Source organism: Gossypium raimondii, chromosome 12, assembly GCF_025698545.1.
Source record: "Gossypium raimondii isolate GPD5lz chromosome 12, ASM2569854v1, whole genome shotgun sequence".
NCBI classification, from domain to species: domain Eukaryota; kingdom Viridiplantae; phylum Streptophyta; class Magnoliopsida; order Malvales; family Malvaceae; genus Gossypium; species Gossypium raimondii.
The window spans coordinates 40,290,832-40,304,660 of NC_068576.1; the positions used below are offsets into that span (position 1 = coordinate 40,290,832).

At 28.3% G+C, this 13,829-nt stretch overlaps 1 long non-coding RNA gene across 1 annotated transcript; it reads right to left on the reverse strand.

The window, feature by feature from the left end:
* Positions 1–9,136: 9,136 nt before the first annotated feature.
* Positions 9,137–11,307, reverse strand: LOC105765968 (uncharacterized). The gene is made up of 3 exons (XR_008192163.1): positions 11,228–11,307; positions 10,670–10,755; positions 9,137–9,385 (listed from the first exon to the last, which is right to left on the reverse strand). It is a non-coding gene; the product is annotated as an uncharacterized LOC105765968 (long non-coding RNA).
* Between the last annotated feature and the right edge of the window lie 2,522 nt (positions 11,308–13,829).

Genomic DNA, 13,829 nt, shown 5'->3' on the forward strand with positions numbered 1-13,829 from the left:
GTTTTATTTGATTATGCTTCGATTCCTTGTCTGTTTATGCTTTATATTGGTTTTATTCTACTTTCTAATTGATCCAACGTGTATTTATAATTGTGTTATAGATGTGGTTATATTATATTTATAATTATAAACTTAAAAAAGTTAGGTTTTGATTGGTAGGATGAAAAAAATGAAAGATGAAAAATATGATGTTAAAATATTCTCTAAGTCACTATACTTTTTTACATTTGGAATTTAATCCTCTGCTTTCAAATTTAAAATGCGAGTTCAAGAGTTAACACCAATAAAATTCTTTTGTTAAATTCAAGTTTATTATAATTTTTTTTAGTTACATGGCTATTAAGTGAGAAAAGATGTCATACCAACAAATTTATCCAAAAAAGTTAACAATTTTAACTCATGGAAATGAATGTACAAGGACTAAAGTTCAAATTTGCAAAGAGTATAGGAATTTATAACATTTTTAACAAAAAATATTTTTTTCATTTTATTGGTGTGCTTGGTAGGAAGGCCAAAGAAATTGAGAGAAAATATATATTTTTCCATCCATTGTTGGAAAAATTTGAAAAATAAAAGAAAATAAACTGAAGCTTTTGAAAATGTATAATTTTGAATATCTTCTCTCCTCTTATTATTTCAATTTGTATTTTTTATGCTTTAAGATGAAAAATACCATTGCTCTTTTTTTCTTTCCTCACTTTACTTTCCTACTAATCATGCTGAACATTTATTTTAGGGTTAAATCACTATTTGGGGCTTGAACTTTTTTTTGTTCAATTTAAGCCTTAAACTTGACAATTGTTCCCACATCTTGAACTTTTTTCGTCTAAGTTAGTCATTGATATTTCATTGAAAACCCTAAAATTAAAGTCCCAACGTGAGAACAATTGTCAAATTTCAAGACTAACTTGGACAAAAAAAGTTTAAGCCCCAAAATGAGAACAATTCCTTAGGCCTATTTGGAGTGAATTGACTCTGTTACAACTCAAGCACGACATATTTGGAGTGAATGCAAGCACTTAATACAATAAAAAAATCAACCCAGATGGTCCAAAGTGACAGACAAAAACCGACAAGAGAACCAAACATCACCAAATTAGAGAGGACGACAACAAAAACCATCCCTAAAATCACTTGCAAAAGCAAGCTAAAATACGTGCCACAAGAGCAGACAAAACTTCAAAAATGAAGAATTATTAAACAATAGAAAACAAACAAAAAAATTCATATAAAACTTAAGATAGTACGGGACCAAGCCGACTCATGAAATCATTTTTTATTCTAAAATGTTCTCAAAATAGAAATAGATTAAGAAGCCGACGAAGAACCACCTACATTTCAAGAGAAATTGCTGGTAGTCAGTGGAGTTTCTTATGAAGACAGTAAAGATACCTCCAAAATAAATTTAAAAACTGAAAAAAAGAAAGAAACATAGAGTGAACGAAGAAAAAAAAAAAAAAAAAAGGGACGTGGAAAACTAATACCGCCACTAAAGAAAGTAAATTGCTTACAGAAAAAAGAGAGAGAAAATAAAGATTTCCATAAAATCTTATCAAGCCAACACAGGTTGACATTACTATGGTTGACTTAAACCTTTTGTTTTTCAAGATAAAAAATATTTCCTTTAGAATTTTAATCACTAGATGTCTCTCTTACTCTAATAAGCTTATTATAATAAAAAGTTCATAAATCTAATTAATTAATTTATTAAACACAATAAAGTCCTCAATGGGTAAAATGGATATACTCAATTAATAAGATTAAGTACAATATTTTCCACAATTTAAATTTTGATTAAAATGTTGGGCCAAAACTAAATTATTCATTTATTTCCATTAACAAACCAACCCATCTTTCTCACTCACCTTCCCCTTTTAGCTACCTGCCTACTTATACCCATTTTAAAAATAAAAATCCTTTAAGTTGCAGTTAATTACTCCAAATTTAGAATGATTTAAACATGAAATAGTTTAAACAAATAATTGAAATGATCCGAACATGTAATAACCAAACCCAAAACAATCAAAAACTAAACGATTCAAACCCTAAACCTTAAACTGATCAAAACCCGAAATGAAAGTGATTAGATTAAAAGTATTACAACCCAAATTTGGTGGATCAAAGTTAATTGCAGTGATCAGGACGGTCTCCATTTTTATTTGTTTTTTTTTTAAGTTAACTTTACATGAGATTAAGTAATTTAATAGAACAAGTTATTACATTTGTAGTCCCTTTTTTTTTTGGATTGGTTTCTTTAATATGATCGTTGTTTTAAAGCAAAACTCACTTTATGTAATGTGAACCAAACTTTAATGAAATTGGGCATCTTCACATTCTTCCTTCTAACTTCTATTGTTGGGCTAATATTTAGAAACGTTAATTTAGGATCTCAATTTCTTTTAATACCTTAAACCACAAGGGATCTTCACGTTCTTTTAGATCAAAAAGTGTGAGATAAAAAGCACATACATTTTCTTTCTAATCAAAGCCTGTATTGAATATTATTAACCCTTAAATTTAAAGAAACTACATGCTTAGATGCACTCGAATTCACGTTCTATTCATTGTTGCAATAACAATGGTATCAACAAACTAAGACTCAATCGGCTTGAAAGCTAACTTGCGTTTTTCTGATAGGTGTTTTTTATCGGGACTAAATCAAGAAATGTTTTTGTTAGGGGTTGAAATAAAGTTACGAAGTTAAATTATTTCTTTTTAAGAGTCAAGAATACAAATTTTTGTATAATTATGAGACTAAAGGGGCTTAAATTATATTATCAATTTTTAGGAGGGATTAGAAGTAAAATTTTTCCATTAAACCAAAAAAAATATAAAGCCCTGCTTGCCCTTGACTTCGTCCCCGTTTAGTATGGGTTTAGTTGTACCATGAATTACCACAAAAAAATTAGTAGAAAAAAATTTATCTCATTATCTTTATTAATTTTAATTTAGTCTGTCTTATTCAACTTAATGATGCAAAACATTATAAAGTCAATTTTTTTATTAAATGGCTATCAAATTAGTTTTTTTTAATTTTAAAATGTCACACCAGTGAATTTAACGGCATTACCAATTGTACTTGAAATTTGAAATCTGGAAAGTATATGAGCTAATTTCTAATAAATAAAATAAAAAGATTAATTTTAAGATATCTATCAGAGCGAACCCAGTAATTAATTTTGAGTAGATGCTAGTCACGAATTTTAAAACTGTTTCATACCTAAAACGAGGATCGAACTCTCAACCACTAATTAAGGTAAGAGAGACCCTAATACATAAATTGTATGAACAACATGCGGCTACTTGGAATTGCATGAATTTAATTAAATTATCATTACTCTTAAAAAATGGAGGTTGGAACAATTCTCTCACAATATTTAATTTCTAATTAAGGGTTGTTAATTACAATTAAGACTCATTCCAATTTCATATGGGATCATAATATTAACTTTAATCTACTGATTTCCAGCATCAGCTTTTGATACCAATTCCAAAGGGCCTATTGTACTAAATTGAATCAACTTATCTTTTATATTTTGATGTTAAAAATGTTAGATTATATAATTTCCATTGTATATGATAGTTTTCTAATTCCTTTTCATGAGGGCAGGTTATGATTTTAGTCCCAAAAATCATAAAATTGCATTAAAATTTTTAATTATAAATTAATATAATGGTAATTTTACATTTTAACTCCCTCTAAATATTTATAATTCAATTATGCTACCTATCGTCCTAAGTGTTTGGTCAGAGTTATAGTAGAGTAGAAAGTTTGGCATCTTTCTGGCGGTGGAGTGAGTTTATATAAAGGGGAGCTTAGTGTAGCTTGAGAGACCTCTTGCTATCAGTGTTGGGTTGGCAGTAGACTTTACAAGGGAGGGTTTAGATTTTAGTCAAAACATAAAATTCATTTTCTAAATGAGTTAGGTTTCAGATAAGATTTTTTGATTTGGGCGGTCTAGTTTGAATTTGTCTAAAAATTTTTTCATTACTGTTTTGCTATTGTTTTGTTGATGCTTGCTGTCATTTTGTTATTATTTAGGTATTTATGTTGCAGCTATTTTAATGTTATTTAAATATAAAAAACATTTTTTAATGTATTTGAGAAACCTTTATTTTAATGTTTTTAGTGTAATTGATGTGTTATATTTTTTAAATTTATTTTTATATAAAAAGATGTAAATTTTTTTAATACAAGTTGGGTCGAGTTCGAGTTTAACATTTTTTATATGGATCAGGCTTGGGCAAAATTTTAAGTTTATTTTTTAGGCCTAGTTCGAACTTAAAAAATAAGTATAAAACTTTTATATTGACTCGATCCGACCCATGATTAGGTCAAATTGGTAATAATATTATTAATTTTTATTAATATATGATAAAATGTGACCTGTGTTACTTAATCAAAGTTTATGATAGTTAAACAATTCGATTTAAGAATTATAGAATAAACGTGATCCAGTGACGGTCCACCTGACAAGCATACCCTTATACAAGCAATCTATTCCTTAATTCAAATAGACGATGACCTGATTATTGTTGGTAATAACATGTGTGTATATATGTAAAATGCATGTGTATAGGGGTTAAAACACAACACTTGCATGGCACGTGGTTGGAGGCATGCATTCACATCTTAAGCAATAAGCAATGTTGACTCTCCCAAGCATTCCACGTTTTATCCACTCATTCACTCACTGTGACTGGAATCTCAACTCATTCACCCAGATTTACCTTCACCATTACCATATATATACTCAAAGCCCTCATAAATGGCTGTCAATGTAACCACCTTATCATTCTATATAATTGTTGGTTAATAATAATAATAAATTATAACTTAGAAAAATGGGTTTTTTTTTATTATAGTTTTCTGTCGGCAGGCATCAATGATTGAAAATGATTTAGCTAATTAATAGCGTATTATTAACAACTTTGTTTCTTTGGCATTTTTTTGTTAATTAGTACATTTTTTAGTTAAATCGAATCGTTACTTTTTTTACGAAAAATTAATTAAAATATTAATTTTTTTAATAATATTGATATGATAATTCATGTGTCAGTCCTACTATTAATTTTATATGTCATATGAATTATCATACGGATATCCATATTTAAAATTTTAAAATTTTAATTAATATTCCCATTAGTAAAACCATAATTCGATTTTTTAAAAAAGTTGGGTCGAGATTAACTAAAAGACTAATAAGGACACATTACAAACGAGGTTGGTATATAGTTTTATCGGGTTATATTATGAGTTGATGTATGTTAGAAACTGAAGATGATCCTTGACCACCCAAAATGACCCCCAAGTTTGCACTTTCTTTTATAAATTATTTTTAATATATTCATACACGAATCACATGTTTATGATTAATTTCATAAAAATTAACAACTTAGAATTTAATTTAAGTAGTTTTATGAAATAAAATAAATTGCAGCTTCAATCAAGCACCCACCCACACACACACAGTAGTAGTTGTTGGAAATTCATGGTGGGTGGGATACACATAAAATAATACGAGAGTAGGTGTTATTTCAATTTTACATCTTTCAATCAAATTCCAAACTCTTATCTGTAATTTTGTTTCTATATTTATTTTTACGAAAAATGGATCTGGACAAAAAGTAAGGCTTGTTTTTTTTAAATGGGTCGGACCTCAGATAGGATTTTTATCCGGACTTGACCCGGTTTGAATCAGTTGCTCCGTTGTTGTTTTACTTTTATTTTGCTATTATATTACTACTATTTTATTATTATGGATTGTATATTGTATAACTTTTATTTTATTGTGGGTTAGCTGCCATTGTTTTATTGTTGGTAAAAAAAATTATACATTAAAATAATACTATTTTCAATTTGTTGAGAAATATTTATTTTAATGTTTTTAGTGTATTTAATGTATTATATTTTTAAAATTTATTTTTATATAAAAAATTCTAAAAAAATAATACGGACAGATCCGGTTGAGCTCAGGTTTATCATTTTTAATTTGGGTAGAGCTTAAACAGAATTTTAGATCCATTTTAAGCCGGGATGAGCCCGAACCTAGAAAGCATATATAAAATTTTACACCGACTTAACTCATGATCAGGTCTAGTTCATACTATAGTATTTTAAAAAAATATATATAAATTGTTGATTATTGCTCTAATATTAGTCATGTGGGAGCTAATAGCCTTTTATTACTGTTGAAGTCTTTCAACATTTTTTTATCTAAAAACTCAGAGATATTATATTTTACTTTTATTACTTCACATAACATTTATTTTTGAGCGAATGTAGATGTATTTTTATTATAGAGATTAGATTAAATTAGTCTTTTACTATTAAATGGATTAATTTAGTCTATGTATTATTAAAAAATCAGATAAGGTCAAATTAAAATATTATTAACATTTATTGGTTCACGAGTTAATATCTTTAAAGTTTGTATGGTTCGTAAATGAAATCTTTTGTTTGGAATTTAAAATAATATTTTTGTAATAAAGACTAAATTGATTCATTTAATAATAGAGGATTAATTTGATCTAATCCCTATGATATAGGGACCTCCCAAGCATTTTAACCTTTGATTTTCTCTCATACTTCTAAATAAATAAATAAAAGACTAAATATTTAAATGATTAGCTAATGTGTATATAGATTATAAACCTAAAAAAAAAAAGTGTGTATTTTTCCTCCAATAAACCAAAAGTTAAAAAGGTGAAATTATGTTGTAATGCCTAAATTTAGCCCGGTCCTTAATAAATAAAAATAAATAATAAAGTCCCAGTTTGTCTTTACAAAACCAAATCCAAAACAAATAATCGGCCCAGAATACATGGCCCAAATTGAAGCAAAACAAAGGCTCAAGTGTAGTGGCCCAAAAACGGTGGCAGAAACCCTAGGGTTTCTAGGGGGAGCCTCGCGCCGCAACCAGGATCTTCACGTTCGCGCCTTGATTTCGACCTTCACTGCGACAAGCAACAAATAGCAAATATGGAAAGCGAATCAAAGATTTGTAAATCAAATAAAGAAACATGATTTGTTTCTTCTTTAGATCTATTTCATTCGACTATAAAAAGCCATTGTAACGTTGTAAAAATGGGGATTCGAAATCAATAAAAAAGGGCACGATTATATTCACAACGAAACAGAGAATACAATACAGAGCAAGAATCAGTCCAAAGGTTTACATTTATATTTTTTATTCGCATTATTTTAATCTACTGTTGTTTTTATTTTTATTTTTTTAATCTGTATATAAATAAAACAATATAAAAAGAAAGAAACCACCTTTCTTTGAACTCCGAAACGGCGCTGAAGCGTTTGAGGGAGCCACGCCGAGGATCGGTGGCCAGAAACCGTAGCGTTTCCTTGATATCCTTACGGTTTTCGTCGATATTTTGAAAGCTCCAAACTCAGATTTGGGTTTAGAAAGGCCGAATGAACTGAACGGGGAATTTTCCCCTTTTTCGGCCACCGCAGGTGGCGACGCTGACGCCGGAGATCGACGGCCGGCGCGATGGCCGGTGACCAGCCGATGACCGGACGACTGGAAAGGGAGGAGAGCTTTTTTTGAAGTTTTTGAAAGTTTTTTAAAAATGGGATGGAAAATGATTTTTTTGAACAAATTTTTGGCTTAAATAGCCTAGTGAAACGACGTTGTTTCACCAGGCCTCCCTAGATGCCAAAACGACGTCGTTTTGGGGAGGCCGACCCGACTCCGACCCAACCCGGCCTAGGATCCTCGTTTTTTTAGCGGATGGGCAAATGGCGCTTTTAGCCCCTCTGCCTTTTAACATATTTCCAATTAAGTTTTTTTTTTTAGATTTACCCTTTTATTTATTTCAATTTCAATTTGGTCCAATTTGCAACGGCGCCGTTTTAGAGGAGAAGGGATAATTTCCTTTCCAGCCCCTCTGTATTCTTGGCGCGTTCGATTTGGTCCTCCAGACTTCAATTATTTGCGGATTTGCCCCAGATTCTTGTCTATAGTTCAATTTAGTTTTTTTTATTTTCTTCATTTTTTTAATTAATTGATAATGTAAAATTTTTTTGTTATATATATATGTAATTATTTTTATCTATATATGTATATATATATTTTGTTTTTTTAATGAATATTTTTCTATATATGAATATTTTTATATTTATACGTATATATTTATGTTTTTAAAATGTTTAAATATTTACTTATTATTATTATTATTATTATTATTATATATAAGTATAATTATGTTTTTCTTTATTTTCATAAATGCATTATAGATTTTGCTATATGTAAATTTTATAAGTCTAGATTTTATGTGTAAATCCACTTATTTTTTTTAAAAAAGGGTTCAATATATATATTATGTACCTTTTATTCTTTATTCTTTATTGTTTCTTTCATTTGTTTATTGACTTATGTTTTTTCATTTATATTTTGTTCATTTATTTGATATTCTTGCACGTCAATGGTTATTTCTTTTGTGTATGTTAGTTTCATTTATTTATATGTTTACATTATTTCTATGCCATTGTAATATTTATTATTGCATTGTATATTTAATGTAGCATCACATCATTTTTTTACTCGATTTCAAACTTTTCAAAATTGAGATAATGCTTGTATTTAGGATTTTTCAAGGAAATTGAGCCCTAACGTATTGGGTTCCGATTTTCTTCGTTAAATCTAACAATCGAGCATTTCTCTTTAATCAAAAAAATAAGAACTTATTATTGGGAATTCAACACGTTGTGTCCTAACGTATTGGATGTGACGCATTGATTTCTCGAAATGAAGATTTTTCTAAAAAATAATAAAGGAAATATTCCGAGTTTGGAATTTTGGAGGAATTGTGCCCTAACGTATTGGGCCGTGATTTCTTAAATCTTGAATAAAAGGATATTCTTTTAAATTTTTATTAACACGAGTATTCTGGCCTAATTCATTTTTGAGGAAATTAGAATGTCGTGCCCTAACGCATTGGGTGTGACATTTTCTTTGTAACACCCCTAACCCGTATACATAAATAAATTAGGGTTACGAGGCGTTATCGGACAAAACGCAACTTAACACAGACATTCAGTAGAATTCAAAAATTTTACATCTATGTTAAATTAGTCAAATTTAGTCAAATATGAAGTAAGTATAATTATAAATTCTACTTTAATAATTTTAATTTTTTTTATAACAAAACATAACATTTCAGTTCAGTTAAACCATAAGAAAAATAAGCTAATTTCGTATGGCTATTAATTATATATATATATATACAGCATATTAAAGTACGACTCCCAAAATATTATCTAGCCTATACATGCCATAAGTTAAAATTTAAACGTTTTAATACCGAGATAGTAGATAGAGTGATGATCTTCGCTAACGATCCTCGAGTCTGCAGCTTGGTTTTTTATCTATAAAACAAATGGATAAAAACAATCGAAGTAAGCTTTTATAGCTTAATAAGTTTACAACATATCTAAAATACATATAAACGAACATACGTATAAACATTATATGCTTATAATCAAATTACAGACATAATCATTAATTGCATATACTGATTTCTAATATACTTATCATTTGCATTTCATCGAATGCATATATATGATCCTTCAAACACATATAGACAAATGCTCATGTAATTATTCATTATATATATCCCATAATCATTTATATATATATATATATATATATATATATATCAAATGCATATAATCACTTAATTTAACATATTCACCGGCACTTAGCCTGCTAGGCTTATAGCCTGATTCCAATCACCGGCACTTAGCCTGCTTGGTTTATAACCTGATTCAGATCACCGGCACTTAGCCTGCTAGGTTTATAACCTGATTCAGATCACCGGCACTTAGCCTGCTAGACTTAAAGTCTGAATTATTTCACCGGCCTTAAGCCTACTAGGTTTTAAACCTGAAAATTTCAATTTCACATATACAAAATACTCCTCAAGTAATTCATTAAATAAAACACATAATTGTAACAGATCATATTCAAACCTAAGAGAATTTATAAAATCCTATCTTCAATTCAATTCAAATTTCTATAAATTGTATGCGCACACATATATTCATATACCTTGCTACTTAACTAATTTCGATACAAGAATTTTACATATATATATTCACCTATTAGAAACTAACTATACATATATATATTTATACGTATTCAATACTACCCATATATATATATATGTAAACTTAACATCCATATCTTGAGATATGTTTAAGACCTATTCGAATGTATACATATATGTTTCAACTCACATTTAAACACTTATTCGAAATTTACCTATGCATATGCAATATACACACTTTTAATCCATCCCAAAAGTTATACATGAATGTGCATGTATATGTTGAATCTTATGTTTACATTTACATTTCTCATATCATCAAATATTTTCAAATAAAAACATAAACATATAGATATGTATTTAAATATTCAAACAATGTATATATATATATATTTATCTATATACCATTCAGAACTATATTAAATTCCAAAACTTATATAGGCATATATCCATTTAGTAGAACATAGCTTATACACAATTTCTATCCATATTTCAAATCTATTCAACCAAAGTATACTTGATTATAAATCAATAATAATTCAATATAGATTCGTACACACATTTATATACTAATTTAGTTCTATTTATAAGCTAATAGACTTACCTCGGACGATGGAAAATCGAAGTTAGACGATTATTCGACTATTTTGACTTTTCCCCGATCTAACTCCGATTTCTTTAGTTCTCAATCTAAATATATTCAAAATGAGATAATTTATTTGTTAACACATTCAATTTAGTCCAAAAACACACAATTTGGCAAATTACTATTTTGCCCCTAATATTTACACTTTTTGCAATTTACTCCCTATTGCATAAAACACAAATTACACAAAATTTGCCCATACCACACAAGGGCCGAATATTCATGGTTCTCATACAAATCCACACATTTCATTTATTTCACATTTTAGTCCCCCAAAAATTTAATTTCACAATTTAGCCCTATTTACTCAATTTCACTAAAAATTCAAAGACAAAATATTTTAATCTAACACCTATATTTCATATTTCATCAACTAACATCACATATCACAAGTTATCATCAATGGAAAAACACAAAATAATCAACAATTTCAAAAATTCAAGCATGGGTCTTGTAGTATACAAAGCAACGATCTCAAAAACATAAAAATTATCAAAAACCGAAACCAAAACACACCTTAATTTTCAATGGGAATTGCCGAAACCCTAAAAGCCATTGATGAATTCTCCCAAGCTTAACATTCGGCCAAGGTAAGAATGTTTTGTTGTTTTTTCTTATGCTTTCTTTACTTATTTTAATTATATGACATAATTTAATAAATTACTAAATTAACCTTATATAATAAATATATAAAACATATATATAAAGGACAATGTTGTCATATGTCACCCACTAACTATATTTTGGTCTAATTACACCTTTAGACCTCTCACTTAAAAAGACAACAACAAATAGACACTTTCATATTTAACCATTAAATTTTTATTTTACGCGATTTAATCCTTTTATTTAATCGAACACTCAAATGACGAAATTAAAACACGAAAATTTCACACAATTAAATTCACACATAATAAACACACAAAAATAATATTAAAATATTTTTTTGACTCGGACTTGTGGTCCCGAAACCACTATGTCCAATTAGAGTCGAAATCGAGCTGTTACATTCTTTCTCTGAAATGATAAGGGTCTTACTACGTAACGTTTTTTAAGTTTTTGCTAAGGATTATATTTTTTTAAATTTTTGACATTAAGACATTAATTAATTAACTAGGTACCAATTTTTGGGTGTTATGAGGGTGCTAATCCTTCCTCATACATAACCGACTCCCGGACCCGTTTTTTTAAAATTCGTAGACCAAAGTCGTTTTTAGGTGACTCAATCACACCTTAATAAAAGATTGGTGGCGACTCCAAATTTTCATCGACAACTAATTTTTTTTTTTCAAAAGATAAAAAATGGTTTCGACATATGTTATTAGATTATCTACTTTTAATTTGCTCAATTTTAATTCTTATACATTTTGAATTGATGAATTTTAACTTACGTATATGTTTAATTTTGAAATTTCAATTCTAGATAAATTTATTTGGTTAAATTTTACTGTTATCTTGAACATAAATAACGGCAATTAACTTTGATCCACCAAATTTGGGTTATAATTCTTTTAATCTAATCACTTTCATTTTGGGTTTTGATCAGTTTAAGGTTTGGGGTTTGAATCGTTTAGATTTTGATTGTTTTGGGTTTGGTTATTACGTGTTCAGGTCATTTGAATTATTTGTTTGAGCTATTTCATGTTTAAATCATTCTGAATTCAGATTAATTAATTGCAACTTAAAAGGGTTTTAGTTTTAAAATTGGTATAAGTAGGCATGTAGCTAAAAGGGGAAGGTGAGTGAGAAAGATGGGTTGGTTTGTTAATGGAAATAAATGAATAATTTAGTTTTGGCCTAACATTTTAATGAAAATTTAAATTGTGGAAAATATTGTACTTAATCTTATTAATTGAGTATATTCATTTTACCCTTTGAGGACTTTATTGTGTTTAATAATTTAATTAATTAGATTTATGAACTTTTTATTATAATAAGCTTAGATTAAGAGAGACATCTAGTGATTAAAATTCTAAAGGAAATATTTTTATCTTGAAAACAAAAGGTTCAAGTCAACCTGTGTTGGCTTGATAAGATTTTATAGAAATCTTAAAATTTTCTCTCTTTTTTCTGTAAGCAATTTACTTTTTGTTTTTAGTGGTGGTGTTAGTTTTCGAGCGGATTATCGCTTTTTTTTTTCGTTCATTCTCTGTGTCTTTCGTTTTTCAATTTGTAGATCTATTTTGTGGGTATTTTTATTGTCTTCATAAGTTATGATGGGCAAATGACGGCGGTACCTATCGTTGCTGAAACTCCACCGACTACCAGTAATTTTTCTTGAAAAATGGGTGATACTCTTAAAAACAAAAAGTGTATACTTTTCCTCCAATAAACCAAAAATTAAAAAGATAAAATTATGTTATTAAATTATCTACTTTTAATTTGTTCAATTTTAATTTTTATACATTTTGAATTGATGAATTTTAACTTATGCATATGTTTAATTTTGGAATTTTAGTTCTGATTCAAACAGTAATAGTTAACTTTATTTGGTTAAATTTTACTATTAGTATTGCACTAGAGTTGTCTATGGGCCGGGTCGGGCCAAGTAAAAATGTAGGCTCGTTTTCTATGATTGGGCCCAATGCAACCCAAAAAAATAGACCTAAAATGTTGCTCAAACTCGACCTGGATAAAATTACTAAAACCTGATCCCGACCTACCCGTATTAAAATATTTTTTATTATTTTTATATAAAAATAAATTTTAAACACCTTCATATAATACAAAAATTAATAAAAATATTTGTCGTATTAAATTTTAAAAATAATGAAACTTAATTAATAAATTTAACACTACAACTAAAATTTTAATATTTAAAAAATACAAGCATTAAAAATAATCAAAATTAAAATATGAAAACTGAATTCTCAACCTTCATCTAATACAAAAATTAAGAACGGAATTTAAGCGAAAATTAAATAATACCATAAATATAACAAGACACACATAACCAATGTTCGTCTGTGTTGAGTGGGTTGAGTTTGTGAGTTGTGATCCGAGTTGTTTGGTGCTGTGCCAAAAACAAACACAGGCCAATGGTGGCGGTCGCGGTGGCGGTCGCAATGGGCTAAAATCCCTTGAAAGGGAGTGTTGGTTGGATTAGTTTATATGGACT